At 43.8% G+C, this 15,788-nt stretch overlaps 1 protein-coding gene across 1 annotated transcript in view; it reads left to right on the forward strand.

Annotated features, from left to right (window-relative positions):
- The first annotated feature begins 1,944 nt into the window (after window positions 1–1,944).
- Window positions 1,945–15,788, forward strand: part of ALPK1 (alpha kinase 1) — a 50,277-nt gene continuing 36,433 nt past the window's right edge. Inside the window, 1 exon segment of the mRNA XM_065686049.1 lies at window positions 1,945–2,165. The gene's annotated coding sequence lies outside the window, so the exon portion shown is untranslated.

Here is a 15,788-nt window from a genome sequence, read left to right on the forward strand (position 1 = left end):
CATACTTAAAGCAGGAATGAGGGAAGGAGTTCTCAGTTATCCACCAAAGCAGCATGTCAGCAGCCATTTAACTGGAATAATGCAGTGGAAATGTTTGTTTTGTTTCTCCTTCTAGTTTACATGTTTCTGATGTGTGTCACACAGATCCTGAGCTTTCTCACTAGCTCTATTGAATGAATGATGCTGAACAGCAGCTCCAACTTTAATCTTTTTATTTGTGGGTAGGTGACTCATCACTGCAGTTAAGTCTTCTGACTTTTGGGTTTTTTCAAGGCTAAATTATACCACTGTCCATGAACTCAAAGCACAGTGAATGGTGATATATCAGTAAGTCACTTTCTGTGTGAAACCTCAAAATCCTTCTTACACCTTTAATGGAGTAACAGCAACAGTTCTGACGCAGGAGTGCAGCAGCCTCATCTTGATGACTGAAGTCAAGTACAACAGTGCTTCTTCCAAGCTTAAATGATTAGAGAAATAGAAAATGTCAAGTAGCTCTGGGAGCTTACTTCAAAACAAACTAGGAAATACCACCTGTGCTTTTGACAGAAGTATAAAGAGGTGCTCTTATAGCAGGTTATTCCTTTGGCACCTGCCAGACAAGCTGTGGTGGCACTCGTGTCCATCCCTTCTCCTACTGGCATGCCTGAACTCCAGGGAGCTGGAAGCAGCTCCGTGAGCATGAGGATGGCCTATCTTTTTCTGTGCTTAGTTCTGCCCTTGACTGTTTTGTACCAGTGTGAGGATGTGAGATGTTACATGAGGTCAGCGTTGGTTAAAGGGAAAAAACAAGTCATTTCACTTAGTTTGTGGACTGACCTATGGAGGCAGTTTTGCATGGGCCTTTGATATCAACTTAAAAGCATGTTCTGCTCCCATTAGTGTCTTCCTTAATTGGTTTCTGAAATGCATCAGGACAGGGCAAAACACAGGACTAGAAAGAAAGACATTTTGAGAAATCTGCAACATGTATCAGATCATAATAAAATGTTGGATTTATTCACATGTTTATGGATTTTACAAATGGTTCCTTTATTAATCAGGGAAGGGGAAGAATGGCCACTGATTGCTTAAGCAGCACACGGATAGAATCACAAAATGGTTTGGATAAGAAAGAATCTTAAAGCTCATCCATTTCCAACCCCCTAGCATGGGCAGGGACATCTTCCACTAGACCAGGTTGCTCCAAGCGCCATCCAACCTGGCCTTAAACACTTCTAGGGGTGGGGCAGCCATGTCGTCTCTGGACAACCTGTTCCGGTACCTCACCACCCTTGTAATGAAGAATTTTATCTTAGTATCTAATCTAGATCTACTTGTGTGCCACCTCAGGCATCCCAAACTCGGCTGCAGAGTTCTGCATCAAAGGTTTGAGGTTGGACTGAGCATACTGTCACGTAAATACTTGTAGGAGATTCTATTTACCTAGTTTGTATTGAACAAGAGAAAGATTTGAGAACTGCACCTGGGGAAGGCAGTTTTCTATAGTTAAATCCAGACTTCTGCAGCTATAAGGTCACCTGCTACAATGCTGTTATCTGTACCTTAATTTGAGTCAAGCAAATCATACTCAGCCTTTTTCCTGTCTATCAACATCTTCTCCAGCGTGCATCGTTATCTTCTCAGGAGTGCCCATTGCAGGGGGATGATCACTGGCTTGGCCCTGCTGGCCCCACTGGTGCTGATAGAGGCCAGGATGCTGCTGGCTGCCTGAACTCCCGAAAGCGCTCCCCGCCGAAGCCACTGCCTCTGTCGGCACTTCCTGAGGAATTCCCGGTCTCCCCTGTGCCCTTACACGAAGATCCAGCCCCCACCTGGCACGCCCCCTTCCGCCGTACCTCAGCGAGGCCCGGCCTCCTCCTCACCTGTGGGCGGGAGCACTCCCAGCTTCCCAGATTAAAAAGCTCTTTTAAAGCTGAGGGTCCGGCGGGGAATGATTTTCGTGTGGGTATCGGAGGGTCCCCTTGGGCCCGCAGCTGCTCCCTCACAGCCTCGGAGCTCGAAGGCGGGGAAGGCGGGAAGCGCCCTCCCGGCAGCGCCCTCCCCCGCCAGCGGGGGGGTGGCCGACTGCGGGGGAATGTGGGAGTGGCGGGAGGTGTCCGGAGGCCAGGGAGCGGGCTCGGGGTGGTTTTCCAAGAAGTATTCGGGGCTCGTCTGTGATTATGGTGAGTAAACCGGAAAAATAATAATAACTAAAAAAAAAAAATCCCCTCAACTCTGTCTGGGGTTTAACACGGGTATCTAGAAACGTCGCGCTCATGAGGAGCTGAACTCAAACCAGTGGTGACAGCGATATTAAAGATATGATGTGGAGTTTGTGGGCTTAGGTTCCAGAACAGAAACATTCCGTTTCACTCCCAAATTAACACTTTGAATAGTAAAACTCTGTGGTCTTTTGAATACTAAAACATAAGCAGCACATTGTAAGTGTAGCAGTTGACTGGTGATGTTCTTAGATGTATTTTAAAATACTTGGTTATTTGCTCTAAGCATCAGTGGTTCATCTTCCTTGCGCTGCTTTTGGGAAAGAAAAACATAAGTGTTTTGTGGCTGGCGATCTAAGCTGAGCTGAGAATTTCCCATTTTACTAGGAATCCTGAGGCAGCCCTTCCATCTTGTTTTCTGTCAGCACCAGTCTGGTAAGAAAACCAGAGTAATTCTCTCTCTCATCCAGCTGCTTCTTTTTCTTGTTAGCAAGATTACTCCCAAGCACAGAACAAGAACAGAATGCCAAAAAAAAACCCTGTTTCATCCTTGTCTGAATCCGAGATATTTGGCATATTTGGAGTCTACCCTCCCTTGTGCTTGTGCAGTGCTGTGACCAGCGAGGTGTTCTGCCTTGATAAGGACCAGAGGTTTGATCGCTTTGATACGGTGTCGTGGTTTAAACCCAACCACAAACCTCTTTTACTCACTCCCCCCCTTCTTGCCCTCCCCCAACTTCTGGAGGGACGGAGAGGAGAATCAAAAAGAATACAACTCCCACGGCTTGAGATAAGAACAGCCCAGTAACTAAGGTATAACACAAATCACTACTGCTACCACCAGTAATAATGGTGCTAAAGGAAATAACAAGAGGAAAGAATACAACACCTCAACACCAGCCGACCAATAACTCACCCCACTCCCCCCAGCCAAGCACCGACCGATACCTCCTCCAACCCTGCAGTCCCTCCAGCCCTTCCGGGGTAACTCCCCGTTACCTCCTGGGCATGACGTGCTGTGGTATGGAATACCTCTTTGGCTAGCTTGGGTCAGGTGTCCTGTCTCTGCTTCCTCCCAGCCTCCCCTCCTCCCTGGCAGAGCATGAGGCTCAGAAAATCCTTGGCCAGACCAAACATTCGAGCAGCAACTGAAAACATCGGCGCCATCACCACTGTTCCAAGGCCAAAAGATCAAAACACAACACTGTACTAGCTCCTAAGAAGGAGAAAAATGACTGCTGCTGCTCAACCCAGGACATACGGGCAGTAAGATACTGCGTTAGTTCAGATAAACTATTCTTCATTTGCAGGTTCTTTTTTATTTAGTAAACAGGTGAATTACTCGTGGGGTTGTAGTTCTTGTAGAATAGCATTTATCTGCACACACACTAATGAGTCTGCTGCCTATGCTCATCTTCCCTTACACCTTAAAAAAAAGGGGGCTAGACTGTGTTTTGCAAGAAGTCACATGGGAAAACAGAAGGACACAGATTCTTCCAGGTTTCTTCCTTACAGAATGACTTTCCTGCAGCTGGGTGTGTGTGCTCACACAGAAGCCTTCTGGAAAAGCCGGAGTTGTGCAACCCTGCTGTTTATTACAGCTGTTGATGACTGTCATTCCTGTCAGCATTTTGGGTCTGGAAACAGCCAGCTTCCCAGGCCACCAGAGTTTACTAGAGTTCATGGCTGTATTACAGTTACTTTTTAAATTGAAATATCTCTGGTCAAAAGTGAAACTGCAAATGGATGTGTAAAGCTTTGCTGGGCTGAGCTGCACTGTGTGTTTAAGAAAGTTGTTGTGATTTCAGCCAGGGAAGCTGATGTCAACTTCAACCTTGTAACTCTTGCTGCCTTCCTGTTTTGTGTTGCCCTCTTCTTGGGTTGTGATTTTCCCCACATATGAATCTTTCCACAGCATGAATCTATGCTCGTGTCCTTGGAATTATCCACTAGATAATGGAGGTGTTAGAAGCTGGATCCTTTCCATGCCTGTGGCACAGGCCATTGCCCAGGATTGGAAAGACACCGTGGAATATGACAGTAAAGGTGGGGCAGAACTGCAGTCCCCTTTCAAGTTGCCTTCCAGCTGGCTGGTTTTCAGACACCTTCGCTTGTTACGTTGCCAATCCCTAGAGAAGAGGAAGGCCTAGGAAAAGTCATGATTGTTACTTTAGATGGATGTTTCCATGGTGTGGCTTTTCTGTGTAATTATCAGTGGCACGTTCTTGATGCATTTGGGCTAATGAAGTATCTGTAATGTATAGGCTGAAAGACTGGGGTGGTTTTGATTGACTGTGGCAGTGAAGTTTTCCTAAGAACTGATCTGAATAACTCCAGAACCTAAAGAGAATCAGAATCGTAGAATATTTAGGGTTGGAAAGGACCTCAAGATCATCTAGTTCCAACCCCCCCGCCATGGGCAGGGACACCTCACACTAAACCATCCCACCCAAGGCTTCGTCCAACCTGGCCTTGAACACTGCCAGGGATGGAGCACTCACAGCCTCCCTGAGCAACCAATTTCAGTGCCTCACCACCCTAACAGGAAAGCACTTCCTCCTTATATCCAATCTAAACTTCCCCTGTTTAAGTTTTAACCCATTACCCCTTGTCCTGTCACTACAGTCCCTGATGTCCCAGCATCCCTATAGGCCCCCTTCAGATACTGGAAGGCTGCTATGAGGTCTCCACGCAGCTGGCTGAACAGCCCCAACTTTCTCAGCCTATCTTCATAAGGGAGATGCTCCAGTCCCCTGATCATCCTCGTGGCCGTCCTCTGGACTTGTTCCAATAGTTCCATGTCCATTTTATGTTAAGGACACCAGAACGGACAATACTCCAGGTGAAGTCTCACAAGAGCAGAGTAGAGGGGCAGGATCACCTCTTTCAACCTGCTGGTCACACTCCTTTTGATGCAGCCCAGGATACGGTTGGCTTTCTGGGCTGCGAGCACACACTGCCGGCCCATGTTCATTTTCTCATTGACCAGCACCCCCAAGTCGTTCTCCGCAGGGCCGCTCTGAATCTCTTCTTTGCCCAGTCTGTAGCTGTGCCTGGGATTGCTCTGACCCAGGTGTAGGACCTTGCACTTGTCATGGTTGAACTTCATAAGGTTGGCATCAGCCCACCTTACAAGCGTGTCAAGGTCCCTCTGGATGACATCCCTTCCCTCCAGTGTATCAACCAAACCAGGCAAATCTGGAAAATGGAAAAATACTAAGAAATTTAATGGTTGTTTTGGTCATGATTAGCATTGAATATCTGATGGTCAGTGAGGGCAAATATGTTCATTTCTCTTTCTGGGAAGTTCATGGTAGGTTAGAAGAGTTATAGAAAATATATTCTGGGCTATTGAGTGGAAGAGCTGTTTATGGTTATCTGTGTTTCAGCTAATTCTTTCTGAATGACCCAGTGTGAAACCTTCCTTCCTGAGGTTCCTCCCTATGCTTTAACACACCATAAGAAACTTCACTGGAACATCCCTGGGTTGGCTTTTTTTGAGTTCTCTGGCACATGGTGCGGTTGGCATGGCTGCTAGTGGTGTGCCTGACTGGCCACAAGTTGGGAACCCTATGACAACGTTTCTCAGATGCTTGGGAATCATGTCCTTGATAGTTCTGTCTCTCCTATTGCATAAAATCCATTCTGTAGATATTTGAGGCAAGATAGAAGACCAGAAGTAGCCTGGACCAGTCTGAAACTTTCTATTTCTCTCTGGTTTTAAATTAACATGATGAAAGTATCTTTATCCTGTTGGTCTTGTCTGATTTCAGTGGTGCTGAGGTTTCACGAATGTGCTATTATTTCCTCCTAAGGCCAGATATTATCACAGCTGCTGATGTAGTGCTTACATTTGCCAGCTGGGTGACAGGACGCATGCAGGTCTGAATGGTGACTACACATGAAAATTTGTGAATAGTTTTTTTTTTTTGCTTTCCCACTCACTAGTCCAGCTTACCAGTGGTGCCATCATGTGAATAGAGAAGCAGATGCCGTGACCTAGGGAGACCTCTGATGCTAAACTTTGTATTAGAAATACATGCAGTGGATTTGATGGCATTAGGGTTTGCTTTTAAGGTAAGTATGTAGAGATGCTCTTTTACTGCAGGGCTGGCCTCTTGCAACAAGGGAACATAAGTGGTTTGATTTGTCATGCGTGTGGAAGATGTTAAGTGCAGCCTGCAAGTTGCCCCGCTCAGTTCCTCTCCATATTCCCCTCATTTGCACAGCCCTGTGGGCATGGCTCCCAAGGGATGTTCCTCCATTTGCTGACTTTCCCCATCATTAAATCATAGAATCCCAGACTGTTTTGGATTGGAAGGGATCTTAAAGCTTGTCCAGTTCCTACCCCCTGTCACTGGCAGGGACACTTCCACTAGAGCAGGTTGCTCCAAGGCCAGTCCAACCTGCCTTGAACACTCCCAGGGATGGGGCAGGCACAGCTTCTCTGGCAACCAGTACCAGAGCCTCACCACCCTCACATCTTCTTTCTAAGATCTCATCTCAATCTCCCTTCTAAATTCTTTCAAATATTTTGCTCTTGTCTTGCAGTGGCAGGTGCCTGTCTTGTGGTCCTGGGCGTGCTGGGTGGCAGGGGCCGTGCTGCCGTTGTACCTGCCTTGTCCCAGAGCTTGTTCTCCTGGGGCGGCACAGAGGTGAACTGAAAACATCCTTCACTTGTTTGGGGATGTACACACAGAGGAGGATGTTGGTAAGAGTTGGCTTCTGCTTTAGAGCCATAAAATTCAGGCTGGTGGATGTGTTTGTGTGTGAATAGGTGATGCAAGGCTGTAAGAATATTCACTGCCTACACCTGTAACGTGTATTGGGTTCAAATCCCAACCTGCACACTCCTGTTGCTCTTTAGCTTTGCTTCATAGCTTCTTGATCCAAACCTCCTTGGTGCTATTGAGGGTACATGGGGAAGAGCCAGTAGGTGGCAATGTGTGACCAGAGATGGGGAGCCACCATTTGATTTGGGGTTTTGGGTCTGAGGGGTTTGGTTGGTTTGGGGGGATTTTTGCGTTGTTTTTTTTTTTTATATATATGCAAAAAACTTTGTTTTGATATTGCAAGAGCTGTTGTGATACTTGTAAGTTAATGGCAATAATGGCAGTGGTAACTTACAAGAGTTAATTTGGGAAAGATATAACAGAGTATGCAATGACCTATAGCTAGGTTCTGCAATGAGTTATTATTACTGTACAGCAATCAAGCGCCGTATGTTCAAACAGAAAAGAAATGGGCCCTTCTTAAAGACATATGTATTCCAAAGATAGCAAGATACTCATCTGGATCTCAGTGTGAAAGAGAGGAGGGGTGCATGGGAAGGAGGTACATTCACTGAACTTTTGAGATCCCAGTGCCAAGAACAGCTGTGCTCCATGAAGCAGAGAGAAGGTCTTCTAAAGGAAGAAGGCAGAGTGCAGTTCCTTCTATATTTATTTACTTCTTTGTTTACTCAGGAAAAATAACTCTTTTATTTTCCATCTGACCTGAATGAACTCATGAGAAAGCTCACTTTGACTACTGAAGAGAAATATTTCCAACAAGATGCACTTTCTTCATCCCACTCTCCAAGTTCCTATTTTCTTTCTCTTTCTACATGGTCTGCCCTTGGTCCTCTTTCTGAACCCCTCTGTCTTCTCCTCTTTGCTTCTTTCTTCCCTGTCTGCCATCTCAGTTTCTCTCCCATCTTCCTGCCCCTCTTGTTGTCTGTTGTTCTTCCCTCTCACCATCCTCCTGATTGTTTTCCCTATCCCTCCTGTCACTCTCTCCGTCCTTTATTTGTTTTTTCTCAGGGACTTTTTTCCCTCCATCTGGATTCTCTTCCTTTCATCCATACATCCCACTGCCCTTATTTTCTCTTTCTTCCCAGTCTCCTTTTGCTGCTCAGGACTAGGCACCTGTGGAGTGACTTAAGGGACAAGTGAAACCGTGCAGTCATGGGGCAGCAAGGAAACAAAACACAGGGAATAGAATGGGAGGTGGAACAGACTGATCTATCTGTTGTCATTGCGCAGCAAGGCCCCATAGTGGGTCCTCAGCATTCCCCTCCTTATTCTGTTGAAAGAATGGCTGCCTTCTCTGTAAGTAACTGGTAGAGATCCAGAAAAAGAAAAGTGCAGAAAAAGACGTTTAGAAAAAGAAAGCACATCAGGGACACTGTGGAAAAAGATGTAAAAAGTTGTTCCTTGTGACTTGGAGTCCCTTCCTCCTGACAGCTATGTCTTCAGAGGAAGGTTCATGCAGCTTGGTGGGAGAGAAGCTCCTGTAATTCTGGCTTTTGTGGGACAAGAAGCAGAAAAGAAGAGTGAGGAAAATTCAGTGCCATATAGCAGGTGCTATAATATATAATGAAACATAATATATATAATAAACATAATATATATAATGAAACATAAATCATCCTTAAGCCCTGATATAAAAGAAAAATTGTCAGCTCTTCCCAGTTGTCTTTTTGTGGTTTATTTGAAGTTGGAACAAAGCCTAGAGGTTTAAGTGTGTTGAAGCATCATGTTTCTCAGAGAAGAGTTTCATAATCAATTTCAGTACAGCTGAAAATGAACAAATGCTTTGTGCAACTTAGAGACGTGCCAGGGATGAGTAGTCTCTGCACAGCTGCTAATGGTAGCTGTGCTTGCAGAATTCCCCTGTGTCTTCCTATAATAGTTAGAAAGCTGGGAGGGGTTTTGCTGGTGAGCCCTGCTCGAGTTCTCTTTGTTTCCAAATAACCCTGAGCACGGCTTTCAGTTGTTTATTTGGTGGTCATCTCCTGGCTCTGCATGTGGAGATGATTTACCCAGTGAAGGTTTTCTCCCCTAGTTGTATGTCGCTACGGTTGTAGCTAACATATACATCCTTCCATAACTGCTTTAAAGAAGTATGCAGTTCATGTGTGAAATTTCCACCCCTGTAGATGCCCTGTGAGCTTCCTACATATGATCTATGGTATCTTCATGATATCTCAATTTTTGACCTTAGATTTACAAGCTGAGACTGGACCTTATCAAGGTCTTAAGAGAGGTCTGTGTTGCTGTGGGTAGCCCAGCATGCAGAGTGACACCTTGGCTTGAGTTCTGCGTGATAGAGTACATGCCAGGAAGTGGAAGCTCCATCTTTCATATCGAATCTCGCACTGTAGATCTGCAGAGAGAAGAGAGAAGACCTGATATGGTGTATTAAAACCATTGAGTGAGTGTTTATCAATATTTATAATGTCACTGACAGACTGTGACCAGTAAGACACCAACTTAACCCAATTTGCAAGAACTGGAACGACAGTCAGGTTTTCTAGAGATTACAGAAGAGGGAAGTGTGTTCTTCCTAAGTCACAACCCTTGCATTTCAGTTTGATGTTCTCTGCTCTTAGCTATTTCCTCATCTACAGAATCAAACTGAAGAAGCTGCACTTTGAGAAAGTGGCCAGATACTAGCAGTAATCAAAGGCATCACGATAATAGTTTGCCTAGCAGCAAGTATGGGAATTTATAAGGTTGTAACAATGATAGAATCTATTTGCTGCGTTAAAAAAGAAAGTCTGTTTCTCCTTGCTCTGAGGCAGATCCATTGGAGTGTAAAAACTGTGACAACTGATATAGACTCCCTTGAAATAGTTTGGTTGAAAGCAGAAGCTCCCCGACTTCAGCATGCTGTGGAATAACCTCCAACACATCATCCCTGTACTTCTTCACATTCGCCGCACGAGGGACGGTGTGCTCTTGTCTCCTAGGTATATAGTAGCAATTCTAAATGTGTCGGATTAGCAACATTTTGGATGAGATATGGGTTTGATAGCAAGGAGCTTACACATTGGCTTCACCGGGAGCAAGGTTTTGCTGTAGAGACTGAATTTACTCACTTTGTCCATTTAGATGGAGATAATTTCATGTGCAAAACACAGAATGGACAGAACCAACCTTTCCAGCTCCCTTCAAAAGCAGAGATTGAGCAAAGAATGTTATTTTGAAAAGTTAAAGATAAGCACAGAATAAATGTCTTTTGCTCATACGTAGCAGGACAAGAGAGCATAGCAGGCAGTTTTGTGTTGTTTTTTATTTTCCCTTTGAATATGTATAGATGTTAAGGTGTTAAAGATTGCACATTCTGTACTGTGTGGCAATAAGAACTCTGTTCCATTATCTGATTTTATAGCGTTTAAGGGCACCCAGCTGTGAGAGATGCAACCTGCCTTGGAGGTATATGACCCTTTTTTTTTTTTTTTTCTTTAACAATATATGTGATCCTATCCTGAACTACTCTACCTGCTATGTCTTTATGTCATGGAACTTGCTGGCACACTACAACACTATCTGGTTTTCCTCAGATGTAGGCTTTAATTGTAGTTTCTAGTGAATCAGTTAAGAATTTAAAAATTATGAAGTCTTGCTTTCTAGCTGGCATCCTAAAAACTAAGTGATGAAAAAATAGACCTGACATAGATGTGAGCCTTGCTGAAATAAATGTGAGCCTTTCCACAGAAAGGAATCTAAGGTGGAATAGGGGTAGAAACAGAAGACAGGAGGGAGCCACATTTCAATAAATATTCTCACTTTGGCATCTTCTGTCTCACTCTGGGGAATATTGGCTGTCACCCTTTCAGATTGAGGCACTGTAACCTGGTGTATTTCAGAATTGCTGGGCTGTGAGGGAGAGGATCTCCCCAAAGAAGCAGGTGCCTGGTTCATCTTTTATTGTTCTGGTAACCCTCCCTTGGAGCAGTTGCTGTCTGATGATGTGTAGAAACAACGTGTTTGTATTACTGTTGGCAAACAGGCTCCGGTTGTAAAGTGGCATTGAGAGGTGGTGAAGGCAGCCATGGGTCTCTTCCCTCTTGTGCAGCCACTTGCTTGGGACTAGGAATGGTCTGTCCCTTACAGAAACTCTTGGAGATGAGAACAGTAGGATTTCACAGCACGGGAACATTGGTTTATGGCTCTGTGTAGAGTCTCACAAGGGAACACTGTTCAATAGGCTTCAAAGTGATTCAGCCATGGCACAACTGTGACTGTGGCCACATGTAATATAGCCTGTAGCTCTTTAAAGAGGATTAGCCTTAGATCAGGGACAGCATTCATTGCTGGATTTCACGTAAAGCAGGATATGCTAATGAAATGGAAATGTCTATAGCAAACATTGCATAATATTGTAAACCTCAGAACTGAGCATTGTGTCTTGATACTTATGTTGGAAGTCAAACTTTCATATTCTGTTTGTTACTTGGAGAAAAGCTGAAGTTTGTAATATCACCACAAGCCCTCTGTAGTAAATTAAGATTTAATTCACAGTTTTGCAAGCAAAGTTAAAAAGATAGCAAACATTTCAAGGTAACTTTTCAAATGCTGTTGAATGCTTTAATGAAGTCATAGCTCTCCAACAAAGACAAAATCCACCATATCTTAAAGTATCTTTATTTAGGTTTTCTGCAACAGCAGTAGGCTTGGTTGCATTCTTCATTCCCTGCTTGTTGCTTTAAATACCACGTTAGGGCTTACAAGAGTTTCAGCATCAGTGTTTCAGAGATAGAATATTTCTGATGTGGTTCTCAGCCATTTCATTTCTTTCTGTCTGTACATCAGCCTCAACTAGCAGTCCAGTAGGCTTGATTTGGCTCTTCTATTTCAATTTTATGCCAGTTTTTGTGAATGCTTGATGTTTAATAGTCTATAAATGCAAAAAAAAAAAAAAAAAAACCCGGACAACCCATGCTTCAAGGGCACCTGTGATTCAAACTATCTGACTTGAGATCTTGTGAAGGATTTAATTTGCATAAAGCCATGAACTGTCAGGAAATTGCTTTAGTGGGAGCACTGGCCACTTCTGAAAGCCTCAGTTGTGTTATTGCATGTAAAGGAACCCATTCTTACTGTATGAATGTACTGTATGCAGTTTGTTAAACCTAGAATAGTTTTTTAATTTTCATGTTGTTAATTTTCATTTCTAAGCTTCACAGGAAATTTTTTACCCTGATGTGAAGCTGACTCAGTGCCTGGACTTGAAACCTTTACCCATGGAAGATCTGTCTTACCAGCCCAGCACTGTGAATTCCTAGCCTGGGGTTTGGTGCCCACACAGCACATTCAGACCAACGTTAGATATAAAATACAGTGATAGACATTATATATCCCCATGGGCCATTCTGCTTTTTTATCCTCACAACTGGTGAATTGAAGTGTGTCATCCCAGTCTGCTGGGGGATAAAAGTCCGAAGAAAGCCTTTGGGAAGAAGATCCTTCTGGCTCTGTTTCCAAAACACGTGCTTTCTTTACTTAATCATTTTGTCTCTCCACGTAGCTCCCTATCTTCGGATTTTGTTCCTCAGGAATTTATTTTTTGTGGTCATGGATAGTTGTTTTTTATTTTATTTTGCCATTTGGAAAGGGTTTTTTTCTGTAGATGTGGAGGGTCATGATACATATTCATGAAAGAGAAGTCTTTCCAGCCCAAGTCTTTCTAGCCCCTGCTCACATTGACAAAGACTTAGCTGTTCATACAGCAAGCTGACTGGAATTGTGTGGGGCCTGCCTGACCAGATTAGAGCAAACAGCAAGCTTATTCCTCCAGTCATCAGGCCTCCCCTTCCTAACAATTTCCCCAATTGTCATTTTGACAAGGCTGTCATTAGGTGATGGCTTCTTTTGGCCATTTTCAGATAAAGATAATTTCCTTAACTTCCATTTTATTTGACAGCAAGTAGTTTGGGAGAGAAAGGAAATGCTTCAGTAGTTTATGGATTAAGAGTTTGTCACTTCAAAGGCATCTTTGATCTAAAAATATGTGCTGTACCAAATTAATTATGTCTTTTTCTTTTTCTTCTTTTTTTTTTTTTTGAGATCTTTTTAGTGTATTGATCTGCCCCTCAATTATTCACTTTTTTGCATCCCCTGGTAGTACATGAGATAGCAATGGTGAGGGGAAGGAACCCAAATGCCCTCTCTCAAAAGCCATGACCAGGGCAAAACACAGGTGCTTTTGTTCAGCACCCAGTGTTGGCTCTGACACAGATTTGGTTTTAGCCAGATGTCCTTTCCGCTCCTGCTGTTGGAGGGATGTGTGACTGGGTTAAAAACCAGGAGACAGGGAATGCATTTCATAAGGAATGGCTTATTGCACATTTTGTGTTTGTCTGGGTCAATCCTCTGGTATAATTGAAGGGTCTAAACCCACAGATCTCTCTTTGTAACTTAAATGCTCTTCCACAAAGCATTGAGCTCAGCTTTGGAGAAGGCAGGTGTCATGTCTGTTGAGCACGTTGCTTATCTGACCCCATTCACCCAAGGAGATGCTCTCAGGATGATCCTTATGGATCTCTTACAATCTGAGATATTCTATCATTCCAACGTGCAGGTATACATGGGCGTTTTTTCTCCGTACTTAGTACATACTGCTGCGAAATGGAATCCAATGAAATCCCAGACTGGTTTAGGTTGGAAGGGACCTTAAAGCTCATCCAGTTCCAGCCCCTGCCACGGGCAGGGATACCTTCCATTAGACCAGTTTGCTCCAAGCCACGTCCAACCTGGGATGCGGTGGAGGTTTGAAAATGGATCATGAGCTGGGCTTTTGCAATGCCTGCCTTAGCTATATCAGGCCCTGGGCTTCACTTTGACCCCTCCTCTGCTTTTTAGGACTGACAGAACTCTGTTCTTTGCTCCAGCAGTGTAAATCAACCACAGTAGCCCATTACACAAAGCTTAGCTGTGGCTGGGATTTGTTCTGTGTTAATATCTTCTCTACCTAATTCAGCTCTCTTTGTAATGTTACCTCTGCATTACGCCCAGCTGGCTAAGCACCTCCTTGCTGCTGGAGGCTGTTCTTGATCCCATTTCGAAACAGAAGCACTTCTGCTTCAGCTCTGACTGGGGTAGCTCTGCAGAGGCTAGCTCTGCTTTTCCACACAAACACCCCCACCCCCACACACCCCCCCTTTTGCCTACTAATTGGCTGAGACCACCAGAATTTGGAGGACACAGATGTCACTGATAGTTTGCCTAGGGAGCACATTCATGCCCATCTGTTGCAGTCTAGGAGGCTGTTCATATATCCACAAGGCCTTCATTTAATTCTTGTCAGAAAGTAATGTAAATCCAGTTTACCTCAGAGGTCACAGCCAAGATTTATGCCAATGAGCCCCCTGCAATTTACACACACTGGTTGTATAGGATGAAAAGAAAGCCTTTCATGTTGGTGCATATTAACAAGAAAGCTTGCCTTAGGAGAGGCTTTTTGATTGAGGGTCTTCCTTATTTTAATACAGCCTATGCCAGTTGGTATCTCCAACTTTACCGAAAGAAAACATCTAATCTTTCAGCCAGAGAAGTAAACTAGAGGAATAAACAAATAAATGAAGCTCCTAGTAAATCAATTTTATTTTGTTTTTGTAAACCATCTTTTCTCTTTCATGCAGCAAAGAGAAAAGAAAGGTGAATGCTCTAGGGAAACACAGGCATGTGTGCACTGAAACGACCAGGAAACTGAATTTGCTTTTTGTGGAAGATGATGTTAACTCCATCACTGAAGCCTCTGATAATTTATCATAGCATGCTTTCTTTTTCTGTGTTGTGGGGTTCTTTATTTTCCAGCACTGCCTCTCTGTCACGGTTTCACCCCATCCTCCTCATTTAGGAAAAGACTGAACCAGCTTAAAAAGCTGCCCTAAAAATCAGTGTGGCTTCATTGGCCTTAGTGAAGCTGTTTGTAGATAGGTCACAATACACCACAAGCTGCCATGTGCATCTTCATGTTGGGCATTTCATTACTCGATATGAACAAGGAAACTGGATTTCACAGAGTTGGAAGCAGGGTTTCCTACCCCAGCATGCACGGAAAATGCCCTCCTGCCCTATGTCAGCATGATTAAAGTGTATAAGCAAGCCTTATAGAGTTAGACTGGAGGGAAAAGCTAGAAGTGCTCCCTTTTCCTCCTTCCTTTTCCCTTGTTTGTCTACATGATGGATTTTACCTTGGCAAACACTTCCCAATGTTACAGGCATGAAAATCAGCACAGTATCATAATGGTTAGGGATTAGGAGGGAGGAGAGCAAGGTGTCAAAATGAAAACAGGGCTGAGATCCCAAGTTCCAGTGTAGCACTTAAAATAATTAAAATATTTATTTGAAAGTCAAAACAGCCTCAGTTATAAATAACTATCCATTCCTCGATTGATCGTGTTGAGTCCCAACCGAGAGCTCTGGGAATAAGGTTTATTTGCTCCCTGTTAGGATTAATCCATAAATGTAGTCTCCACATGGAACTCATCAGGTCTTTGCTTCCCCTTCATTAGTCTCCCTGGAATGGGAGGGTAGCCTGAATAAGATGAAAATTAGGATAAATTCAGAGAGAAAAGGTCTGGTGGTCTCTAATTCGTGTTTCAGGACCATAATGCTGTGAAAAATTCCCCAAATGATGTTGTCTAAGAAACCAATGCTTGTTATGACCACCGCATGTGAAATTTGAATGTGGCAACTACATCTTCTTCTTCTTAAAACCTCCAAAAGCTAACTGCAGTGTGAAAGTAGATAGATTGACTCCCAGGCTCCCTTCTATCCACAGCAGAACTTAAAATTCTTTTCTCTTGACAGATCT

The sequence above is a fragment of the Lathamus discolor genome, chromosome 1, assembly GCF_037157495.1.
Source record: "Lathamus discolor isolate bLatDis1 chromosome 1, bLatDis1.hap1, whole genome shotgun sequence".
NCBI classification, from domain to species: Eukaryota; Metazoa; Chordata; class Aves; order Psittaciformes; family Psittacidae; genus Lathamus; species Lathamus discolor.